The 27,553-nt window shown below is 32.7% G+C and overlaps 1 pseudogene; it reads left to right on the top strand.

Moving 5' to 3' along the window:
• Positions 1 to 16: 16 nt before the first annotated feature.
• Positions 17 to 27,384, top strand: LOC113866656 (annotated as a pseudogene).
• The last annotated feature ends 169 nt before the right edge of the window (positions 27,385 to 27,553 follow it).

Genomic DNA, 27,553 nt, shown 5'->3' on the forward strand with positions numbered 1-27,553 from the left:
TTCAAATTAATATCCTATGTCCTATAGCAGTTTCATATACCCCTTTACTAAGTCCGGTGCTAAACGTCTTGGTTTCCTGAAAAATGAATGTAAGGGTGAGTACTCTATGCTACCAAAACACAACAATCAATCATAGAGTCTCACCTCAAATCATTTAAAATGCATTAAAGCATATATAATCACATTCATTATTTCGATTCCATAATTAACAGCATATTATACTAGCACTTATATGCCCCATTTACAGTATCACAACACATTATACCGGCATTAACACTCCTTGATCTCAGTATTGTATATCGGCAGCTACCTGCCCCATTCACATTATTGTACACTGGCGACTACCCGCCCCATTCACATTATTGTTTACCGGCGGCTACCCACCCCATTCATATTATTGTTTACCGGCGGCAACCTGCCCCATTCACATTATTGTTTCATAATATTACACGGCACGAGGCCCATATTTATTGACACCACACGGCACATAGCTTATTTTCAGTTCTAACATACGCCACTTGGGCTCACATTCATTAACACATCACAATACACAACAAATCCTGTCAAATACATATTCTCTCATCCTCAGACACGACATTCACATGTCACAGCACATGGACCTCATCATATTTCACAATCTACTTCTATTCTCTACACGTTTTCTACATTCTAACCCGATCTCAACTCCATATTCATCTAATTTCACAGCTAATTACACATAAAAAGAGTAGGGTAGAGTCCCCCCTTACCTTGGATTGAAAACCCACACGCAGATTCAACCTTAAAAATGTTCCCCACACAGTTTTCGGCCTAAAACACATGAAAGAACTCCATGAGAACCCAAGGAACCACAAACACAAAGAAAAGGGGATGAAAAACGAAATCCTAACCGTTTAAACTCACCTCAAAGCATTCCCCACGTGAATCTGATTTAATCTCGCTCACGAATGACATTGGAGGCAATTGATCGGTGAAAGAGGGTGTTGGGTCGGAGAGGAAATTTGAGAAAATAACTCTTAAATCCCTAAACCCCCTTTTAAAATCCTTCAGATCATGACACTCTCATTACAACGAAAATTCTCGTTGCACCGACACCCTCTCTCGCCACAGCGAGAAGGCGACAGTTTCACCCTTCTCTTCTCAGTGACCTCTCGCTACAACGAGATTCTCTTGCTGCAGCAAGGACACTCAGCACTTAGGCACTTAGCCAAATTTCAGTCCAGCCACACATACCCACATGTATATATACATCCTTATGCTTTATGCATACAAACATCGTTTATCACGCATTTCAATGCAATTTCCTCATTCTCATTTCACCAAGCACTTAAGTGCACATTCCAACATTTATTCTCAATCATATACATATTAATACTAATAATTAATATTACTAAAATTCGGGGTGTTACAATATATGGCTCTGCTCATATTACAGATTCAAAACCTGACGTTTCTAGCTTCTAAAACCTTAGGGTTTTCAATTATTGAATCCAAAACAAATATTTAACATCAAAATTATGTCAATCCATCATATAAAATATCTAGGGTTGATGCAATTTGGGGAAAGCTTTGATGGAGAACCAATCTTTTATGAAGAATAAACAAAATTCACAACCTTGCTCTGATACTAACTATTAGAATTTTCTTATTCAATTATGTAATTTCTATTTGATTCATCTATTATGAAATTAGCATTTCATATTTGATCTTGCATTACGTTGTTCTCACAACACAATACATGGTTCTGACACAATTAAGGGTTTAGAGAGCACTAACCTGAATCCATTGTTTCTTGATGTTACCTCTCTCTTTGATGTCGTTGATCCCTTTGTATTTTTCGTAACTTTTTCTTCCTCTTTTAGCTCCTCTCGGATAGTTGAGAGAAAGTTCCTTTCTTACGTTTATTGTGAGCACACTTAGAGACCGTGAAAGTGATAGAGAATAGAGAATACCATAACCTCTATTTGGTAACCGCTCTTTTATTTATCTGAAGAGAGAGGGAGGGTTTCCTTGCAATTGTATTTACAATTATACTCTCAATGCCATCACATTAAATCATTAATTAGAGTCATACTATAAGTTACATAGGCCACTATAATAAGATTATTAAAATAATCTAACACTCACAACTTTTCAAGTTTAAAGTTCTCACCTGTCAGGCAATCTCAGAGATCAAATTGGGATATTTAAAAATATTGAGACGTTGGACTTATTCGACAACTCAATTCATGGTGCTCTCCCTCCATCATTTGGAAAACTCTCGTCATTAAGGGATCTTGATCTGTCCAACAATCAATTCAATGGAAATTCATTTGAAAGTCTGGGATCGCTCTCTAAATTGTCATCTCTTGAAATTGGTGACAATCGTTTTCAAGGAATTGTGAAGGAAGATGATCTTGCAAATCTTACGGGCTTAAGGCAATTTTATTCAGGAGGGAACAACCTCTTTAAAAGTGGCTCCTAATTGGCATCCTACATTTCAAGTTGTTGCATTGATACTGAACTTATGGAATTTAGGTCCCAAATTTCCATCGTGGATTCAGCCACAAAAACATCTTTATGAACTGGAAATGTCTAACAAAGGGATTTCAGATTATATTCCCACTTGGTTTTGGGAAACGTTTTCCCAGGATTCTTATTTGAACCTCTCTCATAATAGCATCCATGGTGAGCTTGCAAATACATTAAAAAATCCAATATCTGCTCATCTTTTAGATCTAAGCTCAAATTGCTTAAGTGGCCAACTGCCTTAGCTTTCTGAAAAAATGATTAACTTAGACCTGTCAAACAACTTGTTCTCCATATCCATGACTGAATTGCTTTGCAAAAATCATGACATGCCAAAGAAATTAGGATTTCTCAACCTTGCATCAAATAATTTGTCAAGGGAAATTCCTGATTATTGGCTATTATGGCCATTTCTTATGGATGTAAATATACAAAGCAACCATTTTATTGGGAATTTACCCTCGTCTATGGTTCCTTGTCGTTGCTTCAGTCTTTGCAACTCTGCAACAACACACTTTCTGGAAATTTCCCCCCGATTTTAAAGAACACTACTATGTTAATATCCTTGGATCTTGGCAAAAATAATTTTTCAGGAAATATTCCAGCATGGATCGGAGAAAGACTCATAAATTTGAAATTTCTTCGGCTTCAATAAAACAAATTTTTGAGTTGCACTCCCATTCAAATATGTGCTTTGAAATCTCTTCAGGTTTTGGACCATACAAACAATAGTTTCTCGGGCAATATCCCAAACTGTTTCAACCACTTGAATGCCATGATGCTACCAAACAGAAGTACTGATCCATTTATCTATTGTATCTCAAATACTTCTGGAATTAGTGTTCTGAGCATGCTTCTATGGTTGAAAAGAAGGGGAGATGAGTATAGAAATATTCTTGGTTTGGTAACAAGCATTGATCTCTCAGATAACAAATTAATAGGAAAAATACCCAAAGAAATCACAAATTTAGATGGATTGAATTTATTGAACTTGTCCCACAATCAATTAACTGGACGTATTCCACAAAGCATTGGTAATATACGTTCATTACAATCTCTTGATTTTTCAAGGAATCAACTTTCTGGTGAAACCCCCCACAACCATATCAAATTTGAGCTTTATTAGCTTGTTGAACTTGTCTTATAATCATTTGAAGGGGAAAATACCAATAGGCACTCAGTTGCAATCCCTTGAGGCATCCAACTTTGTTGGCAATAATCTCTGTGGCTAGCCGTTGCCCATCAAGTGCAGTTCAAATGGGAAAATTCCTAATATTGATCAAAATGGCAATGAGTGATGGACATGAAGTGAATTGATTTTTTGTGAGTATGGCATTTGGATTATGGTGGGATTCTGGGCTATGGTTGCTCCTTCATTCATGCATAAATCATGGAACTATCTATTTTTGTATTGTTAATTATGTGTGGTCTAAACTATAATATTTTCTTTGGTAATTACAATTTTATGTTCTGCAAGTTAAAATTATCAAATATTGATGAAGCTATTGATTCAGAGTATAACGTGGTTGATGAAATTTAATACGGACTTTCTTATCTTTGTCTTGGTAAAATAAGTTATATGGCCCATTTATTCTCTTGCTCTTACATTTTGTTTCATTTTTTCAATACCATTTTATATTGTGCAAAATAAAACTTTCATCATATTACATTAAGTTACTGTCAGGTTAGACAATCATGTTGGTCTTTCCTATATTGCCTTGCGCATTCACTTTGTTTCATTCTTTCTGTTATGGTATCAACGCAATGCGGAAGACTGGATCGAATTTAATTAAAAATAAAGAGAAGTAAGAGAATAATGGAGACAATATTTTAACGTGGGAAAAACTCTAAATCAGAGAAAAAAACTCCACGGACAACGACGAAAAAAATAATTCTGCTATGTAAAAGGGAGAGCACAAGAAGTCCTCTAAAATTATGAGGGCAAAAAGTAATAAATCTCCTTATTTTTCTCTCAATAAATACTCTCTCAAAATGGAATAAGAACTACAAAATAACACTTTCAATTTTCTCTCAGTGTTAATTGATCCGTGAATGATCGCATATCAACCTTTGTTGCTTCATTGCCTTTTATAGGCAAAATTTGCTACAGTGATTTGTTATTTTTTCAATATTGCTACAGTAACTTACTGTAGCATTTTGACAAAGTGAGCGATGCTTACACCGACGCCTATGCCTTTACTGACAAAGTTGAAAACTGAGACATCCTTTTCATTTTGACTAACAATCTCCACCTTGGATCAGTTTTAATAAATTGCTTGACGCCGTTTAAACCCCCAAAGGGCGTTCAAGTGCTGTATAGACCAACCAAGTCCAAGCAATGTTGGAACTTGGCCTTTGGAAGAGGCTTTGTAAGCATATCAGCTGGATTCTCATATGTATGGATCTTTTGAACCACGACTTCACCCTTAGCAACAATTTCTCGGATAAAATGATGTCTCACATCAATATGTTTTGTCCTGTCATGGTAGCGGTTATTCTTGGTCAAGTAAATAGCACTTTGACATCATAAAACACAGTAAGAACATTATGTGTAAGACCAAGTTCATTGATCAGACCTTTAAGCCAAAGAGCCTCTTTCACACCTTCTGTTGCTGCAACATATTCAGCTTCAGTCGTAGATAATGATGGAAGTGACTAAAGCTGAGCTTTCCAACTAATAGCACAATTACAAAGAGTAAATATGTAACTAGAAAAAAAAATCTTCTTTTGTCAAGATCGCCACCATTATCCGAATCAATGGTGTGTAAAAATTGAATTACTGGGCAAGTGTACCCGTTGTCGGAGTAATATTATTAAAATTAAAGTACCAAGTGTCGTATCCACAGGGACTGTTATTAAGAAATTCTTCCTTAATTGCGTAATTGTTAATAGATATGAAAAATAAATTTTGTTGATAAAATTGTTAAAAGTAAAAGAATAATAAATTAAAAAGGAACAAATATTCTTATGAAAATAAATTATAGAAAATTATGGCTAAAGGTGTTCAAGGGAAATAGGCAAGTATCTAGACTGTAAATCCTCCTAAATGTCCAAATAACTGAAATTTTTCTTCAACTACTTAGTTCCAAACCCTTATCGATGCAGGAAATTCTAAATTAAATCAATACCTTTCTCAAGGATAATGATTCTTAACCCTCAGTTGATCAATCAGAATCTCTTCCTTAATTAATACCCCTAGGTTGCATTAAGTTCATTATGAATTCCATAATTAGGGTTAATCCTAATACAAAAAACTCACGCCTTTCTATCTCTAGAAATACATTCAAGTCTTTTTAATTGAGTAATGTTAAATTCATGCAAGAATTTTACTCAAATTCAAACAAGAAAACAAGATAGAGGAAAATTGATACTACTCAATTAAACTCAAGAGAAAGGAACATGAAATAACATTAGAAGAATTCCAGAAAATTTAGTCAATTAGGATTCATTACGTCTAGATACTCAAAGGAAAGTTAGAACCTAAACATCTTAAAATTAAAATTACAAAAGAGATGAATTAAAAAGCTTGATCCTATCCTCCTGCCGTCTCTGAGTCTTTCGTCTCTAAAAACTGCCTCCTCAGGTTTGAGTTCAGTTCTCCTTTTATAGGAATTATCCTAGGGTTAATTTTCTCGCAAAAGTTAAATTTCTGACGTACGTAAAAGTACACGCCCAAGTACACGACCATGTACTTGGCCGTGTACATCTCTGTTTTCTAATAGACGCCCTTCAGAGCTTTCCATAAAAGTACACGCTCATGTACACGGCCATGTATCTGGCCGTGTACATCTCTGGTTTTGATGTTACACTTCAATTGACGCGACCAGTGAGATACACGCTCATATACACGGGCATGTACTTGCTCGTGTATATCTCTGGCTTTTTTGTGTGTTTCAATTCCCAATATCTTTTAAAGCTTTCACTTCTTGATCCTTTTTCCTGAAATATGAATAAAATGAAATTAATAATAGTAAATTTTCTCAATGAATAGCTTAAAACTCTCAATTATCATTAATGAATTACAATGTAGGATCAAGTATAGAAAGCATTTATCAATCAACAAAGCCTGTAACTTCAGTTGTTGCATGATTTCTATCAAATATCAAGTCAATATCAAAAGTACCTTTTAGATACCGAAAAATCCATTTTATAGCACTCCAATGATCCTTTCCAGGATTATGCATATACCGACTCACTATACTAATGACATATGCTAAATCAGGTCTAGTGCATATCATAACATACATAAGACTGCCAACAACACTAGCATAAGAAACGCGTGACATACGCTCAATGTCTTCCTTTGTCTCAGGACAAAGATCAGATGATAACTTGAAATGTGCAGCAAGTGGAGTAGAAACAGGTTTGTAATTAGACATATTAAACCTATCAAGCACTTTCTCAACGTATTTTTGTTGAGATAGGAACAATTTACTAGCTTGACGATCCCTGCAAATCTCCATACCAAGAATCTTCTTAGCTGCACTTAATTCTTTCATCTCAAACTCATTATTGAGTTGAGTTTTCAATTTTCTGATCAGAGACTTGTCACGTGATGCAATCAACATATCGTTAACATATAGTAAAGTATATGTAAGATCCATCAGGGAGTATTTGAAAATAAATACAGTCATCATATTGACTTCTGCAATATCTTTGCCCAATCATAAAGGAATCAAACCTTTTGTACCATTGTCTCGGAGCTTGTTTGAGTCTATATAAAGATTTCTTTAATCGTCAAACAAGATGCTCCTTACCAGGAATAATAAATCCCTCAAATTGCTCCATATAAATTTCTTCTTCCAGCTCTCCATGCAGAAAATTTGTCTTAACATCAAGTTGCTCCAATTCCAAGTCAAATAAAGTAACAAAAGCAAGCAAAACACGTATGGAGGTAAGACGAACAACAGGTGAGAAAATCTCATTAAAGTCAATACCTTCCTTTTGGTTGAAGCCTTTAACAACCAATCATGCCTTGCATCTAGGATCTTCAACCCCGGGAATGCCTTCTTTCTTCTTATAGACCCATTTTCATTTCAAAGGTCGTTTGCCTTTGGGAAGCTCTATTAAACTCCAAGTACCATTCATATGAAGACTTTCAATTTCTTCATTCATAGCCACTAGCCATTTTGAAGAATCAGCACAAGAAACAGCCTCAATATAGCTGGTTGGTTCAATGTCATCATTTATTTCTTGTGCAACAGATAATGCATATACAATTAAATTATGATCACAAGTATAATTTGCATATCTAGCTAGCTTAGTAATCGTCCTTCTTGGTCTGTCTTGGGCAATAGAATACTCCTCTTCCTGCGGCTGAATTGGAGAAGTGGTAATCTCATCAACATCATCATCACCACATATATCAGTGCTAGACTCATTGATAGAAGAAGATGGAACATTAACATTAGGAGTTGTAGATTTCAACTCCAACTCCACCTTCTCGCTAGTACCCTACAGATTATTAATACTAGTAGAAGAAATCACAGAAGATTGTTTTCCAGAAGATAATAAAACATCCTTGTTAAAAGTTAAATCTCTACTGAGAATTAATTTTTGTGACTTAGGATTCCATAAACGATATCTTTTAAATTCAGATGCATAACCAAGAAATATGCACTTAACAGCTCTTGGAGCTAATTTTTCATCATTGACATGTGCATAAGCAGGACATCCAAAGATTCTCAAATTGGAATAATCAACAGGATTATCTGACCAAATTTCTTTTGCAATTTTGAAATTAAGTGACGAGTATGGAGAACGATTAACCAAGTAACAAGCAGTTGATACTGCTTCAGCCGAAAATTCATGTCGATGCCATAACCCAGCATTTGAGAGCATACAATGAGCTTTCTCAAGTAGAGTCATGTTCATTCGTTCTGCAACACCATTTTGCTGGGGTGTTCTTGGAATGGTTTTATGTCTAACAATTCCATGATTTGCGCAAAACTCAATAAAGTCACCGTCACAGAACTCCAATCTATTATCTGTTCTGAGCTTCTTGACTTTTCTCCCTGTCTAGGTTTCAACAAGAGTTTTTCACTTCTTAAAAGTGGGGAAGGTCTCATTTTTATACCTAAGAAAATAAACCCAAATTTGCGAGAAAAATCATCAATAATAGTCATTATATAACGGCGTCCTCCATAAGAGGGAACTTTAGAAGGCCCCTAGAGGTCAGAATGAATATAATCAAGAATACCATTTGTACGATGAGTTGCAGTAGAGAAACATACTTTTTTTTGTTTCCCAAAGACAATGTTCACAAAACTCCAACTTATCGATACCTTGATTACCAAGAAGACCTTGCTTGCTCAAAAGATGCATGCCTTTCTCACTCATATGGCCTAGGCGCATGTGCCATAATTTGGTGACATCATTATCAAGCATAGAAGAAGATACAGCTGCTTAACTTGTCACAACAGAACCTTGCAAGAAATATAAAGCATCAACTCGGTTACCTTTCAACAAAACAAGGGCACCTTTTGATACCTTTAGGACTCTACCTTCAAATGAATACTTGCACCCAAGAGATTCAAGGGTGCCAAGAGAGATGAGATTCTGCTTTAATTTAGGAATAAAGCGAACATTAGTCAGAGTCCTGACAACATCATCATAAGCCTTGATCTGAATAGTACCTATTCCTTCAACTTTGCATTGGGTATCATTAGTCATCAAGACAATACCACCATTAACTAGTTCAAAAGTGGTAAATAAATCCCTATAAGTACATATGTGGTATGTGCATGCAGAGTCAAGAAGCCACTTATTTTTGCTTCTCTTGTCAGAAGAGACAACATATACCATAACATCTCCATCAGAATTTGTCTCAATATTAGCAACTTCAACAGGTTGTTTACCTTTTTCTTTCTTTTTTTTATTGTCTTCTTTTTTCTTTAAGATAAAACAATCAGAAATTTCATGCCCATATTTTTTGCAATAACGACAGGTAGTGTTGGATTTTCGTCCCCTAGATTTGGATCTACTCTTTTTGTGACTAGTACTCCCTTTTACCAAAGTTCTACCTCTAACACTTAGACCCTCACCCTTGTCCTCAGAATGAATTTCAAGATCAAATTTTTCTTTGGACAATAAATTAGATTTAACATCTTCAAAGGATAAGGTGTCATTATTACCATACAACATAATTTCTTTGAAGTGTTTGTAGGTAAAAGGTAAAGAGACAATCAACAAAACAACTTTATCTTCATCATCGACTTTAATATCGATATTTTGCAGATCCATAATAATAGAATTAAACTCATCAAGATGAGATTGAATGGGAGTATCTTCTATCATATGGAACGTATATAATCGCTCCTTGAGACGAAGCTTGTTGGCGAGGCTTTTAGTCATATACAAAATTTCCAACTTTAACCACAATTCTGCAGCAGTGGTTATGTCGGCCACCTCACGTAGAACCTCTTTGGATAAGCAAAGTTGGATTGCTGAAAACGCCTTTTCATCCAACTCATCCCATTGTTCATCGGTCATGGAAGTCAGTTTTTTTTTTAACTTTCCATCTAAAGCTTTCTTTAATCCGTTCTGAGTGAGAACGACTCTCATTTGTACTTTCCAAATAGAAAAGCTAATCTTGTCATCAAACTTCTCAATGTCAAATTTTGTAATGGTAGACATTTTTAATATTTCAATTAAATAACTGCTCTGATACCACTTGTTATGGTATCAACGCAATGCTGAAGATTGGATCGAATTTAATTGGAAATAAAAAGAAGTAAGAGAATAATGGAGACAAGATTTTAACGTGGGAAAAACTCTAAATCAGAGAAAAAAAATTTCACAAACGACGACGAACAAAATAATTCTATTATGTAAAAGGGAGAGTATAAGAAGCCCTCTAAAATTATGAGGACAAAGAGTAATAAATCTCTCTATTTTTCTCTCAATAAATACTCTCAAAATTAAATAAGAACTACAAAATAACACTTTCAATTTTCTCTCAGTGTTAATTGATCATTAAATGATCTTATATCAACCTCCATTGCTCCATTGCTTTTTATAGGCAAAATTTGCTACAGTAATTTGTTATTTTTTTAATGTTGCTACAGTAACTTACTGTAGCATTTTGACAAAGTGAGCGATACCTAACGCTTATGCCTTTGCTGACAAAGTTGAAAACCGAGACATCCTTTTAATTTTGACTAACACTTTCAATTTCGAAAGCCTGACGCAATTTGTTTTTCTATATATGTTAGATGACATTAGAAATGAATTATAATCAGTTTGTAATCATGTCGGTTTTTTTTTTGGTTTTATCACAGTTGGATTTGCTGCAATAACAACACTCACATCATCATGAATCTTATTTCATTGTTTTTACAATAGACTTCTAAAATATTTATCTTCAATCCAGACAACAACTAATACAATCAAGGGACAAAATATAGAACGGAGGATGAATTTTTTATTCTAGTACATATTCTTCAATTTATTAAGTTAAAATATCTTAATATTTTATTTTAGTTTTACAAATATTTTATAACTTTTTATTTTAAAAAATAGCATTCATCTTTTTCCTTCAACGCTCAAATCTTAAATATATCAGAAGAAAAAACATATAAAAAAATAAAACAAGAAAAATAAAGAAAAGAGAATGAGAAAGGGATAACGTATGTCGTGCATATTAGAGTTAACCTAACTAAGCTGATTGAACAATTAATTACTTTTTTTTAAGATTATTAGAGAAATCATAAAAATAAAATTGAATGAATGCAAAATAAACTGTCAACTAAAATTAATTTATGCTATATTTGAAATAGATTTTGTTTTAAAAAAGAAAAATGCCAAAACTTGTCACAGGGAATTAAGATCAGAAGATTTTTTCACTTAATACACGTTAATTTCAGTCAATGAAACAACAACACTCACACAATTTATGGATGTCAAATCAAGAGCCAAGCTCATAAATGAATTTTTCTACCATGCTACCTTTTTCCAATTGGAATTTGCAAACAAATACCTGTGCCTACGTAAACTATACGTCGGGCACAAAATACATAATGTCTCATGCAAAATACTCTTAAAATTATATTTTAAAATCAATTTTTCACGTTAAAGGGTCTGTAACATCAGCTAACATGCGTGTAAAATGGTTAAGTTTGTAACCAGGTCATTGGTCAACCCTAGTGTTTACGTTGAAATTTCAGGTAATGGAAAAGTGAATTACCTATACATAACTTCCCAAAACAGTGTTGGACTTGGAAACGGCATTCATCACTATCCATGTAGAATACAATTTGATGTGCAATCACATCATTCTTTCGCACGTTTCATTTATTCAATCTCACAATAACTTTGCAATTTCTGTAGTAACCCAATTCAGTTTAACATTTTTTAATATTTGATCAACAGTTTAGATTAATTTTCATGAATTTCAAATAATTAAAGTTTTTTTTGTTATTATTCTTGATAATTGAGTCACGAAAATAAAATATACAAGCATTTTTATAATATTTTGTTTAATTTTAAAAGAAAAATGAAATTAAATGATTTGGAACTAAGCATTGTTAATTGTTGCTTGTCAAGAAGATAATTAAAACTGCACCCATTCGAAGATAAAGATTGTATTGAAGGAGGGTAAGCACAGACTCAACGAAAAAATTGGGTTAAGGAATGTTCAAAGTCATCTCCAAAGTTTTATTGCAAATTCTTTACTTAAGTATAAATATATTAAACAATATTTCAAATTTTGGACTAAAATTATGTTGCGATCATGCACATGGCTATTTCAGTTGATAACTTCTTGTCGTGACAAATTTTTAATGATTTAGTATAAGAATTTTAAACAGCGAGAGAGATAAAAATATATATAAAAAGTCACAGACTCTAAGAATATTGTTCAATAGAATGCTTAAGTCAGTAGTAAAATCAGTTAAAGAAAAAGAAGGAAGAAACTAAAAATTAAAAAAGCAGGGCACCGGCAAATATAAATATTAGAAAGAAGGTTTAATCCTTGGAAGGAAGAATCACTTAAATAACATTGTATGGAATGCATTGTGCAATCATGGATTTCTCTTTAGCCTTATCTGTCTTGCATTGTTGACGTTTCCTATAATAATTTGCAAGGCATCGAGAGAGGTAGTGTGCATCCCAAGCGAGGGTGAAACACTTGTGAAGTTGAAAGATCATCTTATTGATCCTTCAAATAGGCTCTCTTCTTAGAATGCAACTGCTAAGACCAATTGCTATGAGTGGTTAGGAGTTATGTGCAGTGATATAACTACCCATGTTGTTGAGCTTCACCTCAGTATTTCACCTCTTTCTTATGAGTACGACGATGTTGATGCTTTTCTGAAGTCGGGGTTTGGTGGAGAGATAAATTCATGTTTGGTTGATTTGAAACATCTTAAATCTATCATTTATTTCTTATAACAAAGATCAAGAAAATACTCCATTTTGTTTCTTATAAAAAGGACCGGAGGAAATAATACTTTACTGGGTGGCTATTGCCTCATTGGTGAAGTAAAGAATGGAAAGTATGTATTCAACACCATGATCCGAAGTGGTGCAATGCCTGATGTACATAGCTACAACAGATTGATTAATGGATTATGCGAGATTAAAGAAAGAAGTGCATGAAGCCATGAATCTCTTTGAAGAAATGGTTTGCAAAAGCATGGTTCCAAATGCAGTAACTTACACTTCTATTATAAATGGTTTCTGCAAGACTGGAAAGGTGAATGAAGCCATGAATCTCTTTAGAGAAATGCATTGTAGTTCCAGATATAATTACCTACAATTCCTTAATTGATGCTCTGTTCAAAAACCATCGTTTAGATAGTGCAATTGCATTATTGAATAAAGTCATAGACAAGGACTTTGCAAAGATGGAAGACTTAAGATTGCACAAAAAGTTTTTGAGATCTTACGGCCATCATCTAGGTGCCCCAATGTATAATGCTATGATCAATGGACTTTGTAAAGGGGCATGGTTGACAAAGCATTGTCCTTGCAGTCAAAAAAATGGAAGGAAATGGTTGCAGTCCTAATGCTATAACTTTTGAAACCATTATCAGAGCTCTCTTTGACAGAAATGAGAATAATACAGCTGAGAAACTTTTCCGTGAAATGATTGACATAGGTGTTAAATTTAATGGGCTTTAAAACTTTTTATTTATGTTTATTTGTTGTAGTATGTTTGCTTGTGTCAGTAAGTAATGTTATAATTGGTGGTTTTAATTTACTTGTATTTTGGGTAGATTTGCACTCTGTTAGTGGGTGCATGGCCTTTTTGCAATAGTATGTATAATGATGGGTTATTTTTTTTTATGTATTTTACACTTAAATATTAATGCATGGTTACAAAACAATAGGGTTATGCAGAAAAACAAAAATAGCTCTGTTCTTCCCTTCCTACTCTTCTCTTTATATTATGGTTCTGTTTTATGTTTTATGGGTATTTTCTATCTTCATTCAACAGTGGTATCAGAGCTTGTTCTTATATGCTGTGGGTCTAAAAAAAAATTGAGAGAAGAGATTAAACACTTGTGAGTGAGTGAAAAAATAGCTTTAGGAAACAATGTCGTGTTTACTGTTCCTCAATTTTCTGAGGAAAATTTTCATATATAGGTAGTCAAAATGAGATCATGTTTGAAATCTTTTGGCTTATGGAAGTATGTAGATCAAGACAAGCAAGTTCCAGCATTGGGAACTAATCCTACAATGGCTCAAATTAGGCAACATGAGGAGGAGACCTTGAAAAGGGAGAAAGTTGTTTCGTGTTTACATTCAGCCTTAGCAGATGATGTTTTTACTAGTATTATGCATCTAAAAAACAGCTAAGCAAATATGGGAAGAACTAAATGAGAGACATGTAGGTGATGAAAGGGTACGATCCATCAAGGTCTTGACTCTTAAAAGAGAGTTTGAGATGCTAAAAATGAAGAAGAATGAATCAGTCAAGGAGTACACTTCAAAGCTGTCTCATTTGGTGAATCAAATGAGGTTGTATGGTGAAGTTATGGATGATAGCAAGGTGGTTGAGAAAATGTTGATCAGCCTACCCGACAAATTTGAAGCCAAAGTTGTTGCTATTAAAGAATCATGTGATCTTAAGAAACTAACTGTTTATGAGATAGTGAGTAAGTTGTATACTCATGAACAAAGATTTTCTATGAGGATGGATGATATATGTAACATCCTATTTTCATTTTTCTGTAATTTATGTGGATTTATTGATAATGAGGATTAGAAACTGTTTAGAAGTGATTTGGGATGATATTAGATGAGTTTAGGGGAGTTTTTGGTGCAGGGAATCTCGCTCATGCGAGATAGGCTCGCCCAAGTAAGGACTCACAAGGTGAAAAAAGAGCTCTCTGGACACCATCTCGCTCAGGCGAGATGGAGCTCGTTCAAGCGAGCATATCAGAAAAGAAGGTTTGAGGTTTTGTTTGCATATCTCGCTCAGGCGAGATGTCGATCGCCCAAGCGAGATGGCGTCGCTTAAGCGACGAGGGCTTTCGCTCAAGTGAGACACGCAAGAGCTGAGGGTATTTAAGAAATTTCCAACATAGAAATTTATTCCAAAAACTTAACTCGCATCCCTCTCTCTCATTTTCTCTGATCTCTCTCCTTTTCACTTAGATTAAAGCCGCAGAAACCCCGTTTTCTCTCCGTAAATAAGTTCGGACTTAGATTCTGAATGATCTGAGGTAAGTTTTTACGGTTAAAACCTTAGTTTTACTAATCGTTTTCTGGTTTTGGTTCTTATGAATATCTCTTGATATTCAGGCTAACTTCTGTCGGTAGACTTTCTTCCTTTACTAAAGATCTTCGAAAGCTCGTCCTCGAGGTAAGGAGAGCTCTATTTTGTCATTAAGAGTTACTATTATTTTATGCTCATAGAGCAATATTGTGAGAGTATGGGAGAAAAATAGCTCATTGTGATACTTGTTATATGAAATATGGTTGAAACTGTGGTTGTTTGATTGTTTGGATTGGTTGGTTGTTTGGGCTAAAAAGGCCGATACCTATTTATTTACACTGTGCTGAGGGATTCTAATATGATAGTATGGAATATATTTGAATAGAACGATCTGTTGATATGAGATTGTATGAAGTGACCTGCTGCTGAAATTGTATGCAAAAATGCATGTATGAAACGTGTGAGAATGGACTTAGTCTGGAAGTGCTTTACTAAGCACAAACTTATGAATGAGAAAGTGAATAATGCTGAGAATGACTCTAAGAATCGTATTTGAATAAGATCTAGTGTGGATAGTTACAGAGATACACTGAGGGTATAGAGTTCGGAGACGATGAAAATCTCGGAGAAACATAGGGTGGTGAGCGACATTCGCATTTGTGTACACACTCTTTCCAAGAGTGAATGCGTCACATGGCCTCACACTCGTTTCCTAACTAGACTCCTGACTATACCTTTGTTAAGGGGCCCAGATATTGTACATGTTATATCCTTGTACATGGAGTAAGACCTCAGAAATGCTGGAGGCATCGTATCTGTGATCACAGTGCACTGGGGGTGCGTAGAGGAATATGAGAAAAGAAATAAATGAGTGAACTGCTGAATATGTATGTGGTATGAAAGTATTATGTAATGCATTGGTGTGAGACTGGTTGTTTTATATGCATGAGACTTGTTGTATAATGTTCATATTATAATGCATGACTGTATGATATTGTTTGTAAGGATAGAATAGATGCTCATCCTTACTGAAAATTTCAGGGAACCAGGATGACGGACCCCAGAGAAGAGTTAGGCTAGTAGATAGTAGTGTAGATTCTGGAATAAACTATGTATTTAATGAACATCAGAGGGTAGATTATTTTAAATTTACTGTTTTAATAGAGAATGATCCTAGGGTAAAGATTACTATAGAAATGGACTTTTCCTGTAGTATACCTTTTGACTTTTCTAGAAATAGGATATACCAAACTCTATGTGTATACATGTACAGAGGTCCAGTTAGACCCCCAGTAGCCCTCAATTACCTTTATACTTTCCATGACCATGACTCTCTTGGAAGACCTACCCGATGGACCGTTGAACAGGTCACTGGGGCAGAGGTTAGAGCTTACTCTGGCGATAGGTACTTGGATTCGGATGACGACCTAGACTCTAAGGACCTGGCCGCGATAGAGAGTTGGGATGCTGGAGATGAGTAGAGCTGAGATTGCTCTAAGATCTATTTTGTAGTGTTTGGGTGATGTAAATATTTTTTAAGAACTGTATATTTTGAACAACACTTTGTAAATTATTGTACTTTAAGTATGCACGGCTCTTTTATTTATAAAGTTTTGATTATGTCCAGCATTTAATTTTGGATTAACTGTCGATAGACTACAAATTATGTATACAGTTATTGATTAAAATGCCAAATTATACAATGTACAGAATTTTAAAATAAGGACGTTACAATATAACTGAAGGTGCATTTCAAGCAAGACATAAGAGGAAACAACCTGTGCAAAAAGATCAAAAGAAGCAACAATATAAAAAAGGAGGTGATAAAAAGGGAAAAGGCAAACAAGATGAGAGTTCAATCAAATCTGTAGCAAGGGACCATTTTCCTCCTTGCACTACATGCAAAAGGACAAATTACTTGTCTAAAGATTGTTGGTATAAGGGGAAGCCTTAGATTCAATGTAATAATTGCAAGAAGTGGGCACATAGAGAAAGGTATTGTCGATTTAAGCAGAACCAATCTCACCCACAACCTGCACATCGAGTCAACTTTTCTGATGAGCAATCTAAAGAATACTTATTTATGGCTACCCAAGCATGTAGTTCAGGTTCAAAGGATGTATGGTATGTTGATAGTGGGTGCACAAATCACATGGCAAGAGACTCAAGTCTCTTCACCTTTTTAGACATGGCTATTAGAACTAAAGCCAAGCTTGGAAATGGAGATATTTTACAAGCTAAAGGAAGAGGTATTGTTTTTGTTCACACTAGTAAAGGTCTTAAATTTAATATGATGTTTTATTAATTCTAGATTTGGATCAGAATTTGCTAAGTGTTGCTCAGTTAATGAAAAGAGGATATTCTCTTTCTTTCAAAAATAATGGCTGCACTATATTAGATTCAAATGATTCTGAAGTTATTAATGTTCAAATGTGTGATAATAGCTTCCCAATCAGTTTGAATCAAGTGAAACAATTTGCATTTATTTCTAAACATGATGATTCTGCACTATGGCACAAAAGATAGAGTCATTTTAATATGGATGCATTGAAATTTTTGCAAACTCCTGATATGGTGAGAGACATGCCTGTGATGGGTAGTCGATGATTTATGTGATGCTTGTCAATTGGTGAAAATGCACAGAAAGTGTTTTTCAGCAGCAAATGTTACAAGGACAAAGAGCAAGTTAGAGCTTGTTCACACTGATTTGTGTGGTCCAATGAGCATATCTTCTTTGAGCCAAAACAAGTATTTCATCTTGTTTATTGACGATTTTACAAGAATGACATGGGTGTATTTTTATCAAGTAAAGCTCAAACTTTTAATGTTTTTAAAAGGTTTAGAGCTATGATGGAGTCTCAAAGTGGCTGCAAGATTAAAGTATTGATATCAGACAATAGGAAGGAGTATACTTACAATGAATTCAATATGTTTTGTGAAGAAATGGGTATTATTTATCAATTGACAGTCAGCTACGCCCCTAAACAGAATAGAGTTTCTGAGAGAAAAAACAGAATTGTTATGAAGATGGCAAGATGCTTGATTGTAGAAAAGAAGCTACGAAAGAGCTTTTGGGCTGAAGCTATCTATACAGTAGTATATCTCTTGAATAGGCTTCAACAAGAGCTGTTTAGGAGAAAACACCAATTGAAGCATGGATGGAAGTGAAGCCCTCTGCCAAACACTTTAAGATTTTTGGTTCAATATGTTATATTCATGTTGCAGCAGCTAAAAGAACCAAATTGGATGATAAAGCTGAAATGGGGATTTTCTTAGGCTATGCTGCACACTCTAAAGGTTATAGAGTGTACAATTTCAAGTCAAAACAGATTGTGATCAGCAGGGATATTCAATTTGATAAGAATTCATATTGGGATTGGGAAAATAATGAAAATCAAAGAAACATAAAGTTTGACCAGCATTAATATACAAATGATGATGAAGTTCAGGTTGCTGAATCTGATTCCCCAGTTCTGAAAACAATGTCTTTGGCTGAAATTTATGAAAAATTTAATTTTGTTGTGAATGAGCCTTCTACTTTTGAAGAGGCTTTCGTGCAAATAGAATGCAAAGATGCAACGAAGGAGGAGTTGAATATCATAAACAAAAATGGTAGTTGGGAACTTACTTCAAGGCCCAAGGATAAGCATGTTATTGGTGTGAAGTGGGTTTATAGAACCAAGTTGCATCTTGATGGTTTTGTTTATAAACATAAAGGTAGACTTGTTATGAAAGGATATTCTCAAATGGCTGGAGTTGATTATGGAGACACATTTGCGCCTGTTGCAAGGCATGAAACAATTAGATTAATTATTGCTTTATTAGCTCAATGTGGGTGGAAAATCTTTTACTTAGATGTCAAAGCAGCTTTCTTATATGGAGTTTTGGAAGAAGAAATTTATGTTGAGTAGCCTGCTGGTTTTATTGTTACAGGTCATGAAGATAAAGTTTATAGGCTTCACAAAGCCTTGTATGGGATAAAACAAGCTCCAAGAGCTTGGTACAGCAAAATTGATTCACACTTTCTGTAAAATAATTTCAAGAGGAGTCAAAATGAGCCCACTCTTTATGTTAAAGATTGTGGCAATAAGAAGAAAATTGTTATTTCACTTTATGTTGATGATTTGCTGGTTGCATGTGATGATATTGATGAAATTGACAAATTTAAAAGGAGCATGTGGCAGGTTTTTGAAATGACAGATCTTGGAATGATGAAATATTTTTTAGGAATGGAAGTGCATCAGCTTAATGATGGAATCTTTCTCTCACAAAGAAAGTATGCTACTGATTTGCTCAAAAAATTCAAATTAGAAAGTTGTAATTCTGTTTTAACTCCACTTGCTATTAATGAAAAGCTTTTAAAGAATGATGGTGATGCAAAGGTTGATGTAACTCAATATAGAAGTTTAGTTGGTAGCCTTCTTTACTTGACTGCAACTAGACCATATTTGATGTTCTCTACTAGTTTGCTTTCAAGGTTCATGCATTCACCAAGTTTAACACACTTTGGTGTAGGCAAAAGAGTGTTGAGATATTTGAGAGGTACAATTGATTTTGGTATTTGGTACTGCAAAGGAGATGAAAGGCTTAAAGGTTATGTTGATAGTGATTGGGCTAGTTTTATTGACGATTCAAAGAGCACAACCGGATTTGTCTTTTCATTTGGAAGCGAAGTGTTTTCATGGAACTCCAAAAAGCAAGTGTAGTTGCTCAATCTTTAGCTGAAGCAGAGTATATTGCTGCAGCAGCTGCTTCAAATCAAGCTATTTGGATTAGAAAGGTATTGGATGAGTTGAATCATGTGCAAGAGAAGCCTACAGAGCTATGGTGTGACGATAATTCAGCCATTGCTAATGCCAAAAATCCAATTCAACATGGGAGAACCAAGCATATCAATGTCAAATTTCATGCAATAAGAGAAGCTGAGAAGAATGGAAATGTTCAACTGATATAATGTAGGTCTGAGGAGCAAACTGCAGACATTTTTACTAAGGCACTACCATGTGCTAAGTTTAATGAGTTGAAGAGCAAGCTTGGAGTGCTCAAGAAAAGTTTTAAGGAGGAGTGTTAAATTTAATGGGCTGTAAAACTTTTTAATTACTATTTACTTTTTTAATTATGTTTACTTGCTATAGTATGTTTGCTTGTGTTAATAAGTAATGTTATGATGGGTGGTTTTAGTTTGCTTGTATTTTGGATAGATTTGCACTCTTAGTTAGTGGGTACATGGCCTTTTTTGCTACAATATATATCGGTATTATGGTGAGTTATTTTTCTGATGAATTTTACACTTAAATATGAATGCATGGTTGCAGAACAGCAGGATTATGCATAAAAACAAAAATAGCTTTGTTCTTTCCTTCTCACTCTTCTTCTTATATTGTTTTATGATTTTTTTTATGTTTTATGGGATTTTCTATCTCCATTCAACAAGAGGCTTATTGTATGTTATTGCTTTAGATCAACGACAGACACTCCATTTGAAGCCCATTGCTGTCAGACTGTGGCGAAGACTCCTAGCTTGTAACTGTGGGTTGGCCTTACTAGCTTAGTAAGTGTTTTATTCCTAGATGATTGCTGCATTCTCATTCTTCAGTTGTATTTTTATATAATTTTAACGATTTTGAAGTGGAAAAAAGCTCTAAAATAGTCATTTCATAAAAATAAATTTTTCTTAATGATTTTAGCACTCAAAAAAGTTTTAGTGGCAATACTATATTTTATCATGAATCTAAATCTGTGTAGCAGCATCATTGCACCTCTTTTTTGTTGATTGTCAAAGATTACATATAATGATCAAACGCCAAAAATCTCATACTACCGTATGTAGGTCAGCCTTGAGAATAATTTGTTCAAACTGATTTTAAAATTTAAATTTGGTTTAAAATAGATTTTAGTAATATACTTCCTTATAATAGCAGGATTTATGAATATATATATATATATATATATATAATATAAATTATTATTATATAATATTACTATAAATTAATATATTATAAATTATAAAATTTATCTCTTCATAAAATAATTAAAAAAATTTTACATATACTTAATAAAAAATATATTACGTGTATATAAATACTTACAAAATAGATAATATAATATTTATTTTTTTATTTTATTAAAATACAATTTCATATTTATTATGGTGTATATATAATATATATATATATATATATATATATATATATAAGTATTATATCTTAAAAACAAAAAAAAAATAGTAGATTTAACTGTAAGCAACAAAAATAATTAGATAAAAGAGCATAAAACTATGGATCTGTATTTTTAAAGAAAGGACCTAAATAAAAGTGGTAAATGAAAGCAAGAATAGCATTACAAAAAATGCATTACTTTTAGAAATATGATTGATATTGATCCGTACATACTGCTAAAGATGAAAACCGGTTCTTAATAAATTAAATCTAATTTTGTTAAATAAAATCCAAAACCTATCTCAATCAGAACAAAAGTGGATTGGATATATGAGTTTTTTAAAAAATTTAAATTTTTAAATTTAGTTTATTTTAATTATGGATTGGATTATTAAATCTAAACTTTTTGCACATCAACTGAAATAGATTTTGTTTAAAATAAGAAAAATGCCAAAACGTGTCACAGCGAATTAAGATCAGAAGATTTTTTCACTTAATTCCAGTCAATGAAACAACAACACACACACCATTTATGGATGTCAAATCAAGAGCCAAGCTCATAAATGAATTTTTCTACGATGCTACCTTCTTCCAATTGGAATTTGCAAACAAAATACCTGTGCCTACTTAAACTATACGTCGGGCACAAAATACATAATGTCTCGTGCAAAATACTCTTAAAATTATATTTTAAAATCAAATTTTCACGTTAAAGAGCTGTAACATCAGCTAACATGCGTGTAAAATGGTTAAGTTTGTAACCAGGTCATTGGTTAACCCTAGTGTTTATGTTGTAATTTCAGGTAATGGAAAAGTGAATTACCTATACATAACTTCCCAAAACAGTGTTCGACTTGGAAACGGCATTCATCACTATCCATGTAGAATACAATTTGATGTGCAATCACATCATTCTTTCGCACGTTTCATTTATTCAATCTCACAATAACTTTGCAATTTCTGTAGTAACCCAATTCAATTTAACATTTTTTAATGTTCGATCAACTGTTTAGATTAATTTTCATGAATTTCAAAGAATTAAAGTTTTTTTTTTATTCTTGATAACTGAGTCACGAAAATAAAATATACGAGGAATTTTATAATATTTTGTTTAATTTTAAAAGAAAATGAAATTCAATGATTTGGAACTAAACATTAATTATTGCATGTAAAGAAGAATGATACAATTATTATTTAGATTATAGGGCTGGATACTGCATGCATTTATGTATTAATTATTATTATCTATTGTCAAATTATCAATCTAATGTGCAAGATGGATAACCTTGGTGAATTACAAAATATCATCATATGCATATAGCATTGTTACTACAGTTATTGGTTCAAAATCATATGCAGCATTAGATCATAAACCAAATATAAAATTTAAAAATAAGTAGAGATATCTTATGGCTCTTGTATATTTTGAGGGAACACATATCAGAAGGATTTACGTATTCCACTTCATATGATAGCAGGAGAATTCATTTAAGACATTCTAATTTGGCATTTCAACTGCTTATTACTTCACGACTTCTAGAATTTAAGTTTCTTCCTGCAAATTGCTTTTGTAAAAATTATTAAAAGATTGCATAAAAACATGTTTTTCTTGTGAAGTTTCCTACGGATTTCTTTTCATAGAAGCAAATAAAAATATTAATTTTAAAAATATTTATTTAATCTTAAAACATTAATTTTTACTATTTTTATTTTTTAAATAAAAATAAAATTTATTTATTAAAATGTTAATTGGCATCTTAGAAAAGAGAAAAGTTATTTTTAAAAGACTTGACGAGTTGGTTCTCTCACTTCTACATATCTCTAGGTATATGGAAAACTTAAAGTCATGTAATTTTACCATAAAAATTTTAAATTTAGTTGATTGAAATTAAGTTTAGTAAAAGAAATTTAATTTTAAAATTAAAATTATAATATTTATGATACAAGATAACGCAATTATATATACATCATGCAATAAACAATATAGAAAGCAAGAAGAAATTATATAGCTATATTACATATTGTTAAAAAAATATTTTTATTTGTAAATGAAATATTTAAATTTCAAGATTCATATCGAAAGAAAATTTAAGATAGCTATAAATTATACATAAATCTCTTATAATTTATTGAGTAACTAAAAGTAATGTAAATTATATGTCGATGTTAAAAAAATTGTATAATAAAATAAAAAAATAAAATAAAGTAATTAAGTATTTAGTTATTTAATTTATTAAATTTAGAAATATGAATTAAAAAAATTAAAATATGAAATTAATTTTATTTATTGAAAGAAATAAATATATTTGAATTAAGTAATGAAAATAATTATTCAATAAAAAGATTAAAATATCATTTGATAAATTTATATTGCATGATAAAACCTAAAATAAAGTTATTACATAAAAATATTAACTATTTAAAATTTATAAAGGTAGTGATACTATGCAATAATATTATAAATTGTTACATTAGTATGATTAAAATATTTTAATTTAAGTAGATAAATAAATTATTTATAATAAAGAATAGAAAAATATTTGAGAGCATATATTTTTAATTAATCATAAAATAAAAATTATAAGAAATATATTTATATTAGTGATATGTATATAATTAATTGGAGATGAATATTAGTGAGTCTTAATAATTTATATTACTTAATAATGTAAATAAAAGAATATTTTAGATGATAAATTTTAATTAAATAAAAATAATCATGTAAGATTAATCATGTAAGAGTTATTTCTCCCTCTCCCTTTGAAATCCCTTCGATCCTCTCATTCCCAAACCCTTTTCCACTGATTACATTGCCTCCAAAGTCGTTCAGGAGCTTGATTGAAGGTTGGATTTAAGTGGAAAATGCTTGGAGGTGAGTTTAAATGGTTAGGGTTTCAGTTTTTCTTCCTCTTTCCCTATTTTCGTGGATTCCCTGGGTTCTCATAGGCTTTTTCCGTGTGTTTAGGATGAAATCCATGAGGGAGAGCGTTTCTTGGCGAATTTAGCAAGTGAGACTTCGATTCGAGGTAAGGGGAGACTCTACCATATCCCAATGTATTGTAATTCTTGTGTATTTCAATGAATAATGCAATGTGGCTAAAATAGAAAGTAGGAATTGTGTGTTGATGAAAATTAGTGTATAATATGATATGTGCTGGAATAGTTAGACTCCGTGTGGGTGATTGTGTGTGATGGAATGCCTTTGATTGGTGAATTAATATTGTTGTGGATAAAATATGGGCTATGTGCCATGTAATACGAATTGAATATAGGCTATATGCCGTGTGCAAGCATGATTATTGCATGTGTTAATGAAATATGTGTGAATAGGCGTGTTAGCGCCGTTGTAATATGCTGTGAATGGTTTAGCGATACACTGGAGTGTGGAAGATGAGGACGGTAGAAATATCTTAGGGAAGAAGGAGTGGTTGTGACACCGACTGCGGAACGGGTGCACCATGGGCCACACACTCTCTTCCTGACTAGACCTCTAACCACTACCTTTGCTGAGCAACCCGTGACTGCCCACGTGATATCTGTGAGGCGAGGGTAACCGACGACCATTTATGGTGTTAATCTGTGATCACAGTGCCACAGTGGGTGTGGCTGGTGTGCGTATGCACATGTTTGTGTATTGTACTTATAAATGTGAAATGCTGCCGATGCTGTGAGTGCATCAATGTTAAATGGACATGAACTATGTGATAATGCTGCCGTAATTGTATTTGTTAATGTTTTGAAAATGTGCTAGAGGTGAGACTCTATGTTGACTATGTGTTTTTGGGTAGTATAGAGTACTCACCCTTACATTTATTTTTCAGATAATCAAGACGATCAGTATCAGACTCAGTGAAGGGATGGATGGACTGCTATAGGACTTAACTTTTATTTTAAAATTGTTGTAACTTATAGCAGTCATTAGATATTAATTTGTAACCATTTCCTTATTTCGAAGTATTTTATAAAAATTGATTATTCGAATTTGTGAAATCATTATTTATTGAAATTAAATTTAAGGTGTTACAGTTTTGCTGAGCATTTTGACGTATTAAGTTGTATATACATGTATTACATTTCTATCAATTTTATGAATATGATTGTTTATTATATAAGTTCACCTTTGCATTTGTTGTACTTGTATGTGTACTGCGATGACCGTACGATGATATGTGAACAGATGAGATATGTGATTTTTTCAATAATTTTGTAGAATAAATCTCATATCTTTCTAAAATACAAAAATTTTATACATGATAAATTGCACTAGTATGTCATGAATCTTTCCCAAAAAAAGGTTATGACAGGTGAAGCAACAAATTCTAAAGTTTATTTCAAATAGTTTTTTGTTAGAAGTTACATTGTTTCTTTGCCTTTTAATTACTTTCTCTTTATTTTCATTACACAGTATTTAAATTTAAATAATTAAATTACAATAGTTTTGATATTAAAAATAATCTTTAAAGAATAATATTTTGAGAACTTAATTTAAGAACTATTTTACTGTTATTCAACGTGTACATTTATCAACAAACAAGTGCTAAGTATACTTGAAGTTTTCAGCAAAATTACACTCAGCATTAGAAAATGTAACAACTGAAAATTGAAGAGAGTAGTCGGCATACCTATATATCGTGTATATTTTGCTGCTGTTATTTAGTTCGGAGATGTAAATATTAACAATGCTTGTATAATATAATTTATAATTTATTGTTTGGTTTCTTTACTTGTTCTTAAGTGAGTTAATATTTTTTATTTTTGCAAATTATTTTTCTTTGGGGTAACAATATTTACCATAGAGATGCCATTTAGAAAACTGCATTTACGTCGTGTGATCATCATATATTCATATCAACAGTAGAAAGTTAATCCAAGGTGAATTTACAGTTGCAAAGACATTACTTAGTGCATGCATACACAACTGTTCTTTACAATTCAAAACTCTAGAACTCTCCCCTTATCTGGACAGACCGTAATTTTAGTCAATAGCTTATTCAACTATTGGATGATTTGTTAATCCCCTTTTCTCGCCACCTTCCAAGTACAAAATGAAGCAAATTTTTTAGTAGGGTAATTTTGACGTGGCATTAAAGTCATTATTTGAAATTAATGTATTGTATGGTTCAAGTATAATATTAAATAAACTAAAAGTTAATTTAAAAGTGTTTGTTTAAGTTTGTTTAGAAAATATTGCACTTGATAGAGAAGATTTTGTAAGTTATGAAAATCATAATTTGTAGAAAGATTAACAATATATAATTTTAAGGAACAAAATGAGATGAATAAAAAAATTAGAGTTTGATGCTACAAATTTTAAACTTTGGTGCATAAGAAAAATTAGAAGAAAAATCACAGTAAATATCATTATGGATAATACTTTAAAAAAATATAATTTAGAATAACAACTGTTCAGGGTTTTGGACCTTGCAAACAATAGTTTATCGGGCAATATCCCAAATTGTTTCAATAACTTGAATGCCATGAAGCTGCCAAACAGAAGTACTGATGCATCTGTCTATTGTTTATCAGTAAACAGTTCTGGAATTAGTTTTCTGAGCATGCTTCTGTGGCTGAAAGGAAGGGGAGACGAGTATAGAAATATTCTCGGTTTGATAACAAGCATTGATCTCTCAGATAACAAATTAACAGGAGAAATACCCAGAGAAATCACAAATCTGGATGGATTGAATTTTTTGAACTTGTCTCACAATGAATGAACAGGTCATATTCCACAAAGCATTGGTAGTATGCGCTCATTGCAATCTATTGATTTTTCAAGGAATCAACTTTCTGGTGAAATCCCCACAACCATATCAAACTTTGTGAGACAATAATCTATGTGGCAAGCCGTTGCCCATCAACTGCAGTTCAAATGGGAAAATTCCTAATATTGATCAAAATGGCAATGAGAGGGATGGACATGAAGTGAATTGGTTTTTTGCGAGTATGGCATTTGGATTTATGGTGGGATTCTGGGCTGTGGTTGCTCCTTCATTCATGTATAAATCATGGAGCTATGTCTATTTTTGTATTATTAATTATGTGTGGTCTAAATTATAATCTTTGTAATATGGTAATTAGTATTTTATATTTCTGCAAGTTAAAATTATCAAATAATGATGAAGCTATTGATTCACAATATTACTTGGCTGATCAAATTTAATACGGACTTTCCTATCTTTGTCTTGGTAAAATAGGTTATATGGCCCATTTATTCTCTTACTCTTGC

This window comes from Abrus precatorius, unplaced genomic scaffold (assembly GCF_003935025.1).
Source record: "Abrus precatorius isolate BTA unplaced genomic scaffold, Abrus_2018 Scaffold5, whole genome shotgun sequence".
In the NCBI taxonomy this organism is placed as follows: domain Eukaryota; kingdom Viridiplantae; phylum Streptophyta; class Magnoliopsida; order Fabales; family Fabaceae; genus Abrus; species Abrus precatorius.